This window comes from Meles meles, chromosome 7 (genome assembly GCF_922984935.1).
Source record: "Meles meles chromosome 7, mMelMel3.1 paternal haplotype, whole genome shotgun sequence".
NCBI lineage: Eukaryota > Metazoa > Chordata > Mammalia > Carnivora > Mustelidae > Meles > Meles meles.
In genome coordinates, this window is record NC_060072.1 from 78,048,522 (window position 1) to 78,062,635 (window position 14,114).

The following is a 14,114-nucleotide window of genomic DNA, read 5'->3' on the forward strand; positions in this document are numbered from 1 at the left end:
TTAGAAGGGAAAGGTACTCCACAGCTAGGGATAGTGGCAGCTGGTTGTTTCACTAAGACCACTATACTAATCAAGGATAAGCTCCAAGTCCGGAACGAATTAGAAGTCTCCATACAGGGCAAATTTATGTACTTAAAAGAATAAACAGATGTTGCATATAATAGGGAAAGTGTGATTTAATGGCAGAAATCCAGTAGAAGGAAGTAAGAATGTGTCATCTAAGGAGATGAGAAACTGGCCTGATGTACATGAGAATGGTTTTGTGTTTTCTGGAAAAGCAAAGTCTTTGGAGAGGTTAAGTCTTTAGAACAATCTACACGACTAGGCTCTATAGACTCATTTTTGTTCTAAATGGGTTCACTGAGACTAGCTCTAAAAAACCATAATGCCAATTTATTGATGCACAGTAGGAGATACCTCTTGATACATTTAAAGAAGACAGGTTTCCTACAGAACATTTCTTTTCTGATGAAAATATCAGTAGCTAAATCAGAATATTACTTTAAAGCTGTCCTTAACAAAGAAAGCAAAATACTCTTGGTGACTCACCTATGAAATGTGACAGAATTCAAATTGTGAAGACACATTCGGAACCACGGGTCTGCCTACCTTCTGAGCCATTCTAAACCACGTTACCTACCCAACCCAAATCAAATAGTGGGCATCTAAGCAATGTTCAATCAAGCTGGATATGTCTAGAGTTATGATCTACAGTTTTCAAATATTTACCAACATTTTCATAGTATTTAAAAAAATCTGTTTTAAATACATTTACGTTTCGATGATTTATCAATGGCCTCTATTTACTAAATTAATGATCTTCTTATGTAAAGAAATAACACCAATGTACTCTTTCATCTTAATAAATAGTTTTTCCCTTTTTAAATGTAGTAAACCAAACTTATAAATTATTATGTGACATGAAGGATGAGTTTTACTGATCACACTAAAAATTATGCCAACCATTTTAAGATTCTGAATTCTGACAGCAGTTGTAAAAAAGAGAAATTCCCAGTGGAATTACTCCCATCATCATGAAAATTGTGGACATTTTACAGTCACAGTGTAAAGTGATAATAAAAGTTATGAAAATATTCATTCCATCTAAATAGTGTTTACAGTTTCCAAGTTCTATCACACAGACTTTCAGTTTCATAAAGACTTGTGCAGCAAGGTCAGACCTACATGTAGCCACTGAGAAATAAACACCAGCAACAAATTTAAAAAGGCAGAAAACAGAATTGCTTAGAGAAAAATTCAAGTATTTAAAATCAAAGGAATTTGGTACTTGCCACACTATTCGATTACATTTCAGTCTTCTCAATATTTCCATAATATTTAAATAAATGAATAAATAATACAGATTCATCACACAAAGTAACTTTTTTCTTTTAAAAAATATTTTATTTATTTATTTGAGAGAGCAAGTACGAGGGGGAAGGAAAGGGAGAAGCAGACTGTGCTGAGCATGAAACCCAATGCAGGGATTGATCCCAGGACCCTGAGATCATGACCTAAGCCGTAGACAAATGCTTAACTGACTGAGCCACCCAGGTGCCCCAACACACAAAATAATTCTTGCAAACACACCCATGGGAAAAAACTAAACAAGACAGAGAAACTATTTTCATGTTTTCATTTTGATACAACAAAGTCATGAAATTCCAAGTGTTAAATTAAGGGATTAAAAAAAGGGGAAATGGTATCAAACAAAATAAGTTGGCCGGTGTCAAAATTTTATTTAGAATGAAAATGTTCCTTCCCTAGGTATTAAAAAAAATTTTTTTTGGGTAGTACTTTAGGTTTAATTGGCAGAATATAATGGAAGACTGGCCTGGGAATCTGAAATTTGAGTTCTAATGATATATCTGTGGTAGGCTGGCCAGGTCAGGTAACATAATCATTTTTTCACTTCATATTTATCCACTGAGTACCTACTGTATAAGTCATGTGAGTTACTAAGATCCCACAAATATATTATTAGACCTACTTGCTATGTTCAAGAAACTCACAGAATGGAATGAAATAGAAATAATTTTAAAATCACAAAGTATACAGTGGCATAAAGGATAGACCAAACAATTTTTTTTTTTTTTTTACTATTTTATTTATTTGACAGAGAGAGAGGTCACAAGTAGGCAGAGAGGCAGGCAGAGAGAGAGGGAGAAACAGGCTCCCCACTGAGCAGAGAGCCCGATGCGGGGCTCGATCCCAGGACCCTGAGATCATGACCTGAGCCGAAGGCAGAGGCTTAAACCACTGAGCCACCCAGGCGCCCCAAGACCAAACAATTTTATTTGATGTGGAGTATTACTCAGCCACCAGAAAGGATGAATACCCAACTTTTGCATCAACATCCCATAGATGGGACTGGAGCAGATTATGTTGAGTGAAATAAGTCAAGCAGAGAGGGTCAATTATCATATGGTTTCACTTACTTGTGGAGCATAAGTAATAACACTGAGGACACTGGGTGAAGGAGAAGAGAAGTGAGTTGGGGGAAATCGGAGGGGAGACGAAGCATGAGAGACTGTGGACTCTGAGAAACAAACTGAGGGTTTTGGAGGGGAGGGAGTGGGGCATGGGTGAGCCTGGTGTTGGTATTAAGGAGGCACTGTTGCGTGGAGCACTGGGTGTGGTGCATAAGCAATGAATCTTGGAACACTGAAAAAATAAAATAAAATTATAAAAAAAAATTTATTTGATGTGGTATGTTCCTTGACTTTCCAGGGAATTTAATGTTTCATTTGCATCTCAAAGAATTCATAGGGGATTGCCAGCAGGTGTGAAGATCTGGGAGGACACTGCTGGTAGAGAAAATGAAATGTAGGAAGAATAAAGTACAAAACACTAAGCCAGACTCACAGAAAGTAAGTACTTTACCTTGGTTAACACAAGTGTGTGAGAGAGAGAAGTATAACACAGGCTGTAGCAAAAACTTGTTGTCGAGGGACCTTGACTGCCAAGCTGTGTGTGTGGGTTTTTTCTCTATACAATGAAAAATCATAGGATGGACTTTAAAGAGAAATAACATAATTAAATCTGTTCCATGAAAAGCTCACTCCAATGAGAGCCAAATACGCAGCCTCGAGGCTGACACAAACAAAGGTGTATTGTTTTGAAGTGTATTTCAGGTCATTACACTGGCAACAGCCTCCGGTAAATTTTCTGCATTAATAGGAAGCCATGAGGGCAGGGTGCTGAAGTTCACTGACGGCCTCTTATCTCCTTGTTGAAGAACTACAACTTCAACATACGCCAGATCTTCTCCTAGATGGAGTACCTCGAGTTTGATCTTCATTCTTCCTTTCTTGGAATATCGGTAAATGCGCTCATTTTTATTGTGGCCATAACAAATTACCACTGGGTTAGTGGCTTAAATCAACCAAAATGTACTAACAGTTCTTCCGTAAGCCAGAAATCTGTCATGAATTTCACTGGGTGTCAAAAATAAAAGTTGTCAGGAGGACATTCCTTTCTGGAAGCTCAAGGGAAAACAGGTTTCTTTGGCTTTCCCAGGCTTTAGAAGTCTCCCCATTTCCAGGCTCCCCATTCCCAGGCTCTCCTGGGTGGGGGCCCTCCTCTACCTCAAAGCCAGGGAAAGTGGTCAAGTGTCTGTGGTGTCACATCACTCTTCTATATTTAAGGACCTTTGTGAATACACTGGGGCAACTGAGATAATCCAAGATAATCTTCCCATTTCAAGGTAAAATGGTTAACAGATTTAATTCAATCTGCAACCTAATTTCCTTTTGCCACGTAATGTAACATATTCATAGGTTGTGGGGATTAGGATGCGTACATCTTTGCTGTGGTGGGAGAGGGCATTATTCTGTGTATCACTCACAATAAAAGTGTTAATAAGCAGTAAGATAAGCAAAAGGCCATCAGTTAGGAGGAAAAGACAAGGACATTCAGTTAGTTAAAGGGTAATCGGTCCCAGAAAAATTCAGGCAATAACTGTATTCTCTCTCACAGGGCAGGGGATGGCATATCTAGGGTAGAATAATTCATGAACTCAGTTTTTTAGTCAGGTCATGGGAAAAGATACATTGAATTTACATTTTAAAATGTGTGAATTCCAATGTATTTATAAAGAATGCTATCAGCTCACCACTTACCGAATGGACTACCGCTGTATTTACAACCTTCTAAGCCTTTATGTAGTAGTTTGAACGTTCAAGGGACTCAGTGTTTCTTTAAAAGTTGCACAAAGAATAAGAGTGTTCTTCATAAAAGAACAATATGAACAACTGAAAAAGGCTTTCTTTCCTTTTAGACTAAAGCAGGGATGCCTTCTCTTTTCAAAATCATTTTACAGTACCTATCAGACAAACCATCATGTTTTTCAAAGGCTCCCGGGCAACCTTTGGTCATCTCACACATGCCAGCTAGTCCCCTGAGTGAAGTTGAAAGGCCCGAGAGCAGTGTGTTCTCACAGAAGACCATCTTCACAGCTCTCTGTAGACATCTAAGAACAGAAACGGCTGGACTGGATGTGCACTCTTATCTCAAAGATTAACTGAGACCCAGCTTCTGGCCCTGGATTTTAAATCTGAAGAAAACAAAACAGCTCTCAAAAACATCTAGGCTTTGATAATGGTGATCTATCCTAATGAGGACTTGAGCAATAAAAGAACAAGTGTGCACTGTACATGCTTTAGCAAAATACATATATTATTTTCCTTTATTCTATATTTGACAAAGCATCTCCTAGGGATTTCTGAGAAAGTTTTTTTTTTTTCCTCCAATTCCTTGAAGCCATACCTGTCTGTTTCACTACTGCCAGGTTAAGAGATTTAACTTAACGTAAGAAATAAGTATTCAATAGTTGTTGAATTTATTGCTTTTATCTACCACCAACTTTCAAAAAGGAATTAAAAATGTTTATTATATCACATACTAATATTACATTACACTTATTTTATATTATAATTATATATAATTAATATATTAATAATATATTAAAATACACAATAGAATCCCTGAAACAAAACGACTGGTAAGAGAGTAGAAGATGAAGACGATTATATAAAAACTATGGCTACATAGTAATGACAAGCTAGCCCCTAAGATTCCCGGCAGCCAAAGCAGAATAGTAAAAAATAGTTTTAATTGTCTGACAAAACAAAATGTCTCCGCTCATAATAAAGTCAAACTTTTTCTGGTATAAAACTATAAAGACTTTAACTCCCTGAATAAAACAGATATGGAATATACTCTTTCCAGCGTGTCCTAGCAGTGCTGCAGACAGCTTCCAAATTTGGTTATCTATGAACCTTGTCTTGCTCAACAAACCTGTGGGTTACTTTCAGACTTGGGATAAACACCAAGCTAAATAAGAAGATGGGAACTTCTGGAGCATAGCTGATTGAGTCTAAGCCCTGAAAGATTCCCATTATCTAAGTTGTATTGTTTAGCTCTTTTAGTTTCTAGGATTATATTTATTTGTATCACGTGGCAAAGTACACTGACTACAGAATTTAAAATGTCATTCTAATAAAAGATATTCTTTTAACTGAAAAAAATTTTATTTTCCTACTGGGATGGTATTTATACAGTCAAAAACATAGATCGCCATGGAAAATACATCAAAAGCTTTAAGAAAAAAATGTTTCACCTAAAACTTTTTTTTTTTTTAAAGATTTTATTTATTTATTTGACAGAGAGAGGTCACAAATAGGCAGAGAGGCAGGCAGAGAGAGAGGAGGAAGCAGGCTCCCTGCAGAGCAGAGAGCCCGATGCGGGGCTCGATCCCAGGACCCTGAGATCATGACCTGAGCCGAAGGCAGCGGCTTAATCCACTGAGCCACCCAGGCGCCCCTCACCTAAAACTTCTTAAAAACAGTTTAAAAAATGATTAAGATTTTCAAACCTATTTTATATACTTGGTACAGTAAAAAATTAGCTTTCTATATTACTAGGTGTAAGCCATAAAGCAAAAAAAAGTTAGAAAAGTAGAAATTAGGATATCATGCATGTATTTTGAGCTAACACATTAACTATACCATACTATGCTTAAATCATACAATAATCCAAAAATCATAATGATCCTCAGAATGTGCAATTATTGATAACATTTAATATTTCACAAAACACTTTTCATAATTTAAATTATATCAGTAATGTCTGGAGAAGAACAAAGTACAAATGTGTCAAAGGAAGATAAAAAGGATTCTATAGGGATGCCTGGGTGGCTCAGGTTAAGCATCTGCCTTTGGTTCAGGTCAGGATCCCGGGTCCTGGGAAGGAGTCCCACATAGGGCTCCTTGCTCAGCAGGGAGCCTGCTTCTCTCTTTCCCTCTGCTACTCCTCCTGCTCATGCTCTGTCAAATAAATAAATATTTAAAAAAATAATAAAAGGGATTCTACAAAGCCTCAGTGTTCCCACTGTCAACCTACTCTCCATCTCAGATACCACCAATTCCTTCACCCTGGTTTCACATCTCTGGAAACCTCAGAAGAGATATCCTCATGTCTCACCCACCCAACTGAGTCAGATCATTGACCTTGCTCTAAGCAACACCAAGAATAATGATAGAAGCTCTCTATTCTGACTTGCAATTCACCAATTTGCTAGATTAACCTATTCTTTCTATAAAACATATGCCTACAGGAAAATGAACATATGGGACCTCAGGCAGGCATGCGTCTCCCATCTGTTGAACTGTATGTAAATCAAATCAGGTGTGTTTTTTCCCCAATCCTGTTTACGCCTATCATAATTAGGTAATCAAATAATAGAAAAAGCAATGGAACATAAGATGCTTAAAAAGAGGTATTAAAAACAAAACTGTATGCTTTGGAAAAAGTGAATAAAGGTGAGCTATTAAAACAACAACAACAACAACAAAACCCGACTGTGTGGGCAACACAATTGTAAACAGTTGGAGATAATACGTAAACGACTAGGAGATTTTGCCCTTAGGTTTCTTCTCAAGTATCTCTCAGTTCTTGCTTTATGTGAGAGGACCTAAAGCTGAATTCCACAGGTAAAAATATATATATTTTTTAAAGATTTTATTTATTTATTTGACAGAGAGAAATCACAAGAGAGGCAAGCAGAGAGAAAGGGAAGCAGGCTCGCCACTGAGCGGAGAGCCCGATGCGGGACTCGATCCCAGGACCCTGAGATCATAACCTGAGCCGAAGGCAGCGGCCCAACCCACTGAGCCACCCAGGCGCCCTCCACAGGTAAAAATATTAAGTGTGACTTATGCAAGAGAAACAATAAGCTTGAAGTTCAAGCAGTGGAAGTAAGTAAATACCGTACAACTAAAAACAAAATGTTGAAGGTATATGCGCATGATGTCCAGATGCGCTACGGAATCACCTGGAGGGCCTGTTAAAAACAGAGGGCTGGACCCCACCCTGATTTTCTGATTCAGTCGGCATAGGACCAAGAATGTGCATTTCCACCAAGTTTCCAAGCCATGCTGACACTGCCTTGAAAATACGGTTCCCAAACCATCCTGACCATCATGTTCTTTTCACTGTTCTCCAATTCCCTGGTCAGTTCCCCCTTTATCACAGTCGTGGCCTACACATCAACTGTGCTTACTTATATCCAGCTACTCTTCTACTCAGCATTTATACCTAGCTGCTGAAAGGCTCTAGACAAACACACAGATTGAACTCAGTCTGTGAACTTGGGAATTCCCTAAGACGCACACGCTACAGCTCTGCAAATGATGACTTCATGGCACCTCCTTTCTTTTCTAAGACCTTTTTTTGTTTTGTATTGTTTTGAGAGGGTGGAAGGGAGAAAGAGAGGAAGGGAGGGCGAGAGGGAGAGCACACGCAAGAGCGGGGGAGGGAGAAGACTCCCCATTGAGGAGGGAGTCTAAAGCAGGGTTTGATCCTGGCATGCTGGGACCATAACCTGAGCCGAAAGAAGTCAGACACTTAACCAACTGAGCCACCCAGGCTCCCCAACCTCCTTTCCTTCTAGTGTCCTAATCTACCCAGCCTTAGGTGAAATCTTGCTTAATAGTCACTGAGAAAGTGTGAGCCATCAGAGAGCTCCTTCTCTTATTTCACCACCATCATATCTACCAACCTACCTGATCGATTCCACATTAATCCATGAAAAATTGATTAGCACTCAAACCTTTTTTTTCTAGATTCCTTCTTTGACATTGCTGTTGGAATTATCAATCTTCTGCTCTTCCTCAGCAATTTGCTGGCACTTCTCTTCCAGTACACACAACTTTCCTTCTGCTATTAGCCTTACTTCAGTACACATTTTATTTCCTCTATTAGGCCATAAGCTGCCCAAAAAACAATCTGCATGTAATTTACTTTTGCAACTGACAAACCCAGCTAATGACTATTTCTTTTGACACTTAGTAAGCGCTTATTTAAATGAACAGAGTGGCCTTCTATTTTTTTCTTTTGCCTAATTTTATTTATTTTTTCTATTTTGTTTTATTATGTTGTTAGCCAACATATAGTACATTATTAGTTTCTGATGTAGTGTTCAACAATTCATTAGTTGTGCATAACACCCAGTGCTCATCACCATACATGCCCTCCTTAATACCTACCATCTGGTTACTCCATTCCTCCCACCCCCACTCCCTTCTGTAACCCTCAGTTTGGTTCCCAGAGTCCAGAGTCTCTCATGGTTTGTCTCCCTCTCTGATTTCTTCGAATTCAGTTTTCCCTCCCTTCTCCTGTGGTCCTCTGTGCTATTTCTTATGTTCCAAATAATGGTGAAACCATATGATAATTGTCCTTCTCTGCTTGACTCATTTCACTTAGCATAATCCCCTCCAGTCCCATACATGTTGACACAAATGGTGGGTGTTCATCCTTTCTAATAGCTGAGTAATATTCCATCATATATATGAACCACATCTTCTTTAACCATTCGTCTATTGAAGGGTATCTTGGCTCCTTCCAGAGTTTGGCTACTGTGGACGTTGCTGCTATGAACATTGGGGTGCAGGTGCCCCTTCTTTTCACTTCTTCTGTACCTCTGGGGTAAATACCTAGTAGTGCAAATGCTGGGTCATAGGGTAGCTCTATTTTTAACATCTTGAGGAACCTCCATACTGTTTTCCAAAGTGGCTGTACCAGCTTGCATTCCCATCAACAGTGTAGGAGGGTTCCCGTTTCTCTATATCCTTGCCAACACTTGTTTCCTGCCTTGCTAATTTTTGTCATTTCAATTGGTGTAAGGTGATATCTCATTGTGGTTTTGATTTAAAATTCATATTGAGATATAATTCACAAACCAAAAAACGCAACCTTAAAAAAATGTATAATGCAGCAGTTTTTAGTATATCTACAACTAAATTTTAATCTCTTAATTATAATCAATGTTCATACTAAGGTATTTAAAAAATCTAGAGGGTTTAAAGAAATAAAGTCCTTGGGGTGAGGTGAGAGGAAAGGGTAGAAGGTTGTGTCTTGAAGGGTTTAGTTTTAACATATTCCTCATGCTTTCTGGATTCAGCTACAACCCTTTCTACCTTATAGGCCAGTCCTGAGTTCTCAGGTACCCTCATGGCTGGGGAAGAGAACGTTAAAAACTGATGGTATATGACTTGTGATCTTTTTCAGTCAAACAATGATACATGTTAGTCTTTTTTTCTATCATTTCTTATCTCTCTCGTTCCAAATTGTGTTCATCTAACACCTCATTAAAGCAATAAGAGGAGAAAAGAAAATAGTCTATTTAAAATTCCTCTCAGGAGGTTTAAGAGCCTGCGTGTGAAAAAAGGGCAGGTCACAGCATTTACGTTATGAAAAACACTGCTCTTGGCACTATCAAAAAGGAATAAAGCAGTACTTCACCTTAAGCAATGGAGTCCAATTTTGTTTGTAAGCAAAAGTTTTCAAAAACTTTTAATCTATGTAACAGCAACATTTTAGAGCATGATCACACAAAACTGGGATTATGTAAAGATATGAAGTCTTATGCACACTAGCTGTCATTCTGAAACTCTGTGGAATCAGACTAGAAAAATAGACAAGTGCATACAAGATGAAGTGAAAAACCAAAATGCAAAATTATTTGGGGGGTAGAGCTCAACTATTAAAATTAATCATATAAAAATAAGACAAATGAATACACCAAAATGTTAAGACACACTATACCTAGGTGGTGAGATTTCAGGTGCTTTTTCTTCTTTATAAGTTTCCAATTTTCTATAGTATGCACGTGTGATTTAAAAGTTTTGTTTAAGGTTTTAAATTTTGGTATACTGAACACGTCATACATCGTATTCAGGCACCATAAGCCTCCAACTCTATGAACTAAACTCAGTATTATTTTAAGTAAAACAAACATGAAATAATAAGGATAAGCAACTAATATATGTGTTTATCTTCAGAGAAAGACACATACTTTTTTTCTTTGCCAAACTTAATATTTTCTTAAATGAAATAATCCGTGTTTTTTTATCTATTGGTACCCAAAATAGTACAAATAATACACCACTAAATAAATACTTTGCTTACTCTCTCAATTCAAAAAATATTTAAACATGATAATAGTAACAGAAGTTATAATGGAAAAATAAGTATGTAATGGCCAAATGTCTCAATTATATGCAGTTAAAATACATTTATTCAGGGCCTCTGATGTACCAGATATAGTAGGAGATAAAAATACCAGTAGTACCTGAGACTGCCTGGGGAGGGCAGTGTCTCTACTTCCATAGGAGGAGACCACCATCCCCATAAAAATCACACCTCGATAGGTCAAGTAAGTAGAGAGTAGTTGGAGTAAACGGCTAATGGAACATAACAGTAGGGATTAACTCCCCTTACCAATCTAAATAATTAATGAATGATCCCAATTAACCATATTACGACTTCCCATATTCCAGGATGGAAAAATTACAAAGGGGCAAGGACTTTCCGATGCTACTAGCTACCATAGATAGGGGTTGTCAGGGAAGGCACTCAAAACCAGCTGGAGGATCGCACACAAAAAGAACTGGAAAGGACTTGAGGGACTGAAGTCATAGTTAGGATGACAAATACCTGTTTGATTCACTGACTAGAAAAAAATGCAATGGCAGAGAAGGATGTTACGGCCAGGAAGGAAATTCAAATCTTGATTTCAAATAAGGCAATGATTTGTGACTACATTTAGGTAAGATTTTGATGCAGGGGATCCATGGTAGGTGGGAAAGGAGCGCCATCCCCTGGCGTACAGGAGGACAAAAAAGTGAGTGGGCAACAGGCACACTGAAGGAAGAGGATGCTGTGAACAGAACGGCTCTGATCTCAAAGAGGAAGGACAACACGCAGAATGATCAGTGACATTCCCTCATAGGCTCATTCTTTGACTCTCTAAAAGACGATCTCATCTCCTTGCAGAACAAGAGTAAGCAGGGAAGTAGAATGCAATACGTGAGCCGGGTGTCAAAGTCAAATAGGATTCTACTTGACTCCATCATCTAACAGCTAAAAAGTATAAAGATAATTCCTATTTCCCTCTCTCCTCTGCTATATGGTGGATGAAGCAATTATATGGCATGACTTAACTGCTGGAGATAGCAAAACCAATATCTATGAGTTTAGATGATTACAACAAACTTTCTATGAAACAGTAGACTGATATGAATGGATATTATATTACCACCAAAGAACCCCGGAGAGAAAATTCTTGAGCTTCCCTAAGGCAGCTGATTGGTTTCTATTTTAGGGGCATGAATCATGTAATAATACATGTCTGCTTTTTTTTTTTTTTTTTTTGGCTGCTAAAATGTTAAGATCAACAGGATTCTCAAATTTTACTTTAAAAATCATCAGGAGATGGTAACAAAAGCAAGATTCCCCCTTGTCCATGCTCTCTGTTCATCCCCACCCACTCAGCCCCATCAGCCACCCCCAGGCAGGATTCTGAGTCATTTCCAGAGATACTAATGTGTGTGTGTGAGGGTGGTTCCAAGACCACTTTGAACAAGACAGGTTTTGTGACCTAGTTCACACAGACTACTGTACAGCAGGTTCCTTGTGCAGGAATCATCTTTTCTTGTTTTGCTCTATGGCCCAAATCACTAACTTTAAAGTTTATTGTACCTGTTGTCTCTCAATATCTTTAATGAAGCCCTCAAACTGTTTCTGCAGGAAGGAAGGACTAAAATGAATAAAGTCTTTCGAAATAGTGTGAATAAATCTTATTTTTCCTTTTCCAAATATTGGGGAAAGAAAGCTAATCAATTTTTTAACAGCAGAGGAACTAGTTGAGCTATAACAGCCCTGAGCAAAAAAGACTGCGAAGAGAGGCTTGCCACACCAACGTATTATTAAATAGCAGACGAGGCCGTTGACTTGATGCAGGCACAGCGACAGCACCATGTCCTTTGATGTTCACATGTAAAGCCCGAGAACTACACTTGTTTCCAGTGCACGGATGCAGCACCAGGACATACGTGCTCCATTTTGAGTGTAACTACAGGACCTTTCACACACGACAAAGAAAAATTCTACCTATGTCTATGCATGAAATAGGACCCGAAGAAGGAAAGCAATTACGATGAGTTAGCATATATTTATTGAGGGAATACTACATGACATTCATCTTAATTCTCAGATACCACAGAGAAGAACTGATTCATCTTGCTAATTCTGAAAACTCCCAATTAGCAAAGTATTATGAGTAAAACACTTTTGTTGGAATTGACTGCCCTGTCTTAATTCCCTACTTTCCTTTATGCGTGTAGAATTATATTCCTAAAATGCCCCTTTCAGTTCTTGTTTCTTATGATGAAAACCTAAGGTTGCTTTATAAGAAAATGGAGAACGGAAAAACAGCAGGAGTAATGGCTAACATTTATTGGGCATTTTTGGAGTCTGTAAAACTCAATTTGAAAGTTGGAATTGACGGCAGAACTCTCATCTCCTGATAAAAGAGGAACGACAGAAATACCATCTATAGAGTAATTACTCTGTGCTAAGCAGTGTCCAGATAGGCTTTGCTTGTGTTAGTCCTCAAAAACACCTTATGAAAATGCAAATCTGATAAAAGTCAATGCTAAGCATTTTTAGAGTGTAATTAACTCACATAAAAGCTCTATATTCCATTCTCACACATACTCAAAATAAGCATTAGGGAAATTCTTTCTCTGTGTATTCATTCTGCATACAGGGCAAAACACAAACCCTAACGTGCATTTACCACAGGACATTTTTTTTCTCTGCATGAAAAGTGTTTTCATTCTCCATAGCTAAAGTCTTTTGTTTAGTGTAGCACTTTTGCTGCTAAGTAAGTTGTCGCTGATGGTGAAATTCACAAAATGTAAAAATCATAAAACAGCATTTAGTTGGAAAGAAACCTCCAGAGATGGGCTGAAGGAAAGGCGGCCAGCCTGTTCAAAGAGGTACCTCAGAAGTGTGCTGTTCCCTAAAGGGAACACAGAGCACTAGCCTGTCTCAGAGGCTCAAAGCCAACTCAACTCTTGACTGAGAACTCTAGCATGGATTAAAATAAATTTAAAGAGCAGACTCCCAGGGGAATACGAATACCAAAAGGAGCGCCTTTAGAAATTGTTGGTTTGCAACCTCCTCAGGGCTTCCTGGGTGTAGTGTGAAACCGGACCCCATTTGGGGAGGGCAGGAGAGTCAGAAGAAGGAGGCAGACCCTTCCAGATTGGTAAGTGGCAGTTTTAATGAATGGGGGAACTTATGAGGCCTCTCCACACCTGACTTAAATGGGTTCAGTCATGTACCCAGTCCACACAGCCTCAACACCACATTTCCATCTGAAGGGTGCATCCTTGAGGCAGCTCCTGGGAGTGGGGAAGGCAAGTGGAATGCACATTCCAGGCCCTGGAGAGGTCCGGAGCCTCCAGTTGCCAGGGTCTGGCTGTCTCCTCTTGACGACCATTTCTGACACTAGAAGGGGTTTTGGGGTGGGGTGCTGGTCATGCATACCCCACCCCTAGTCCGTCTCATTCCTGACAGGGCTGCCTCCTCCAGGCAACATGTTACAGTGTGCATGAGCTGTTCAAATTCCTAAAGCTGTTACATTTTAAGCTCAATCTTTTTCTTCTTCTTTTTTTTTAATTTCTAGAAGTTCTTTCTACTTGTCAAGAAGATGTTTAGAAGAAGACACACTGGTTCAGAGAGGAAAAGAGCATAAATTTGGAGCCAGG

General features: G+C 38.6%; 1 protein-coding gene across 1 annotated transcript in view; it reads right to left on the reverse strand.

Moving 5' to 3' along the window:
• The window catches only part of SLC2A13 (solute carrier family 2 member 13), a 392,202-nt gene that overhangs the window by 127,264 nt on the left and 250,824 nt on the right, over window positions 1-14,114 (reverse strand). The window lies entirely within an intron of this gene.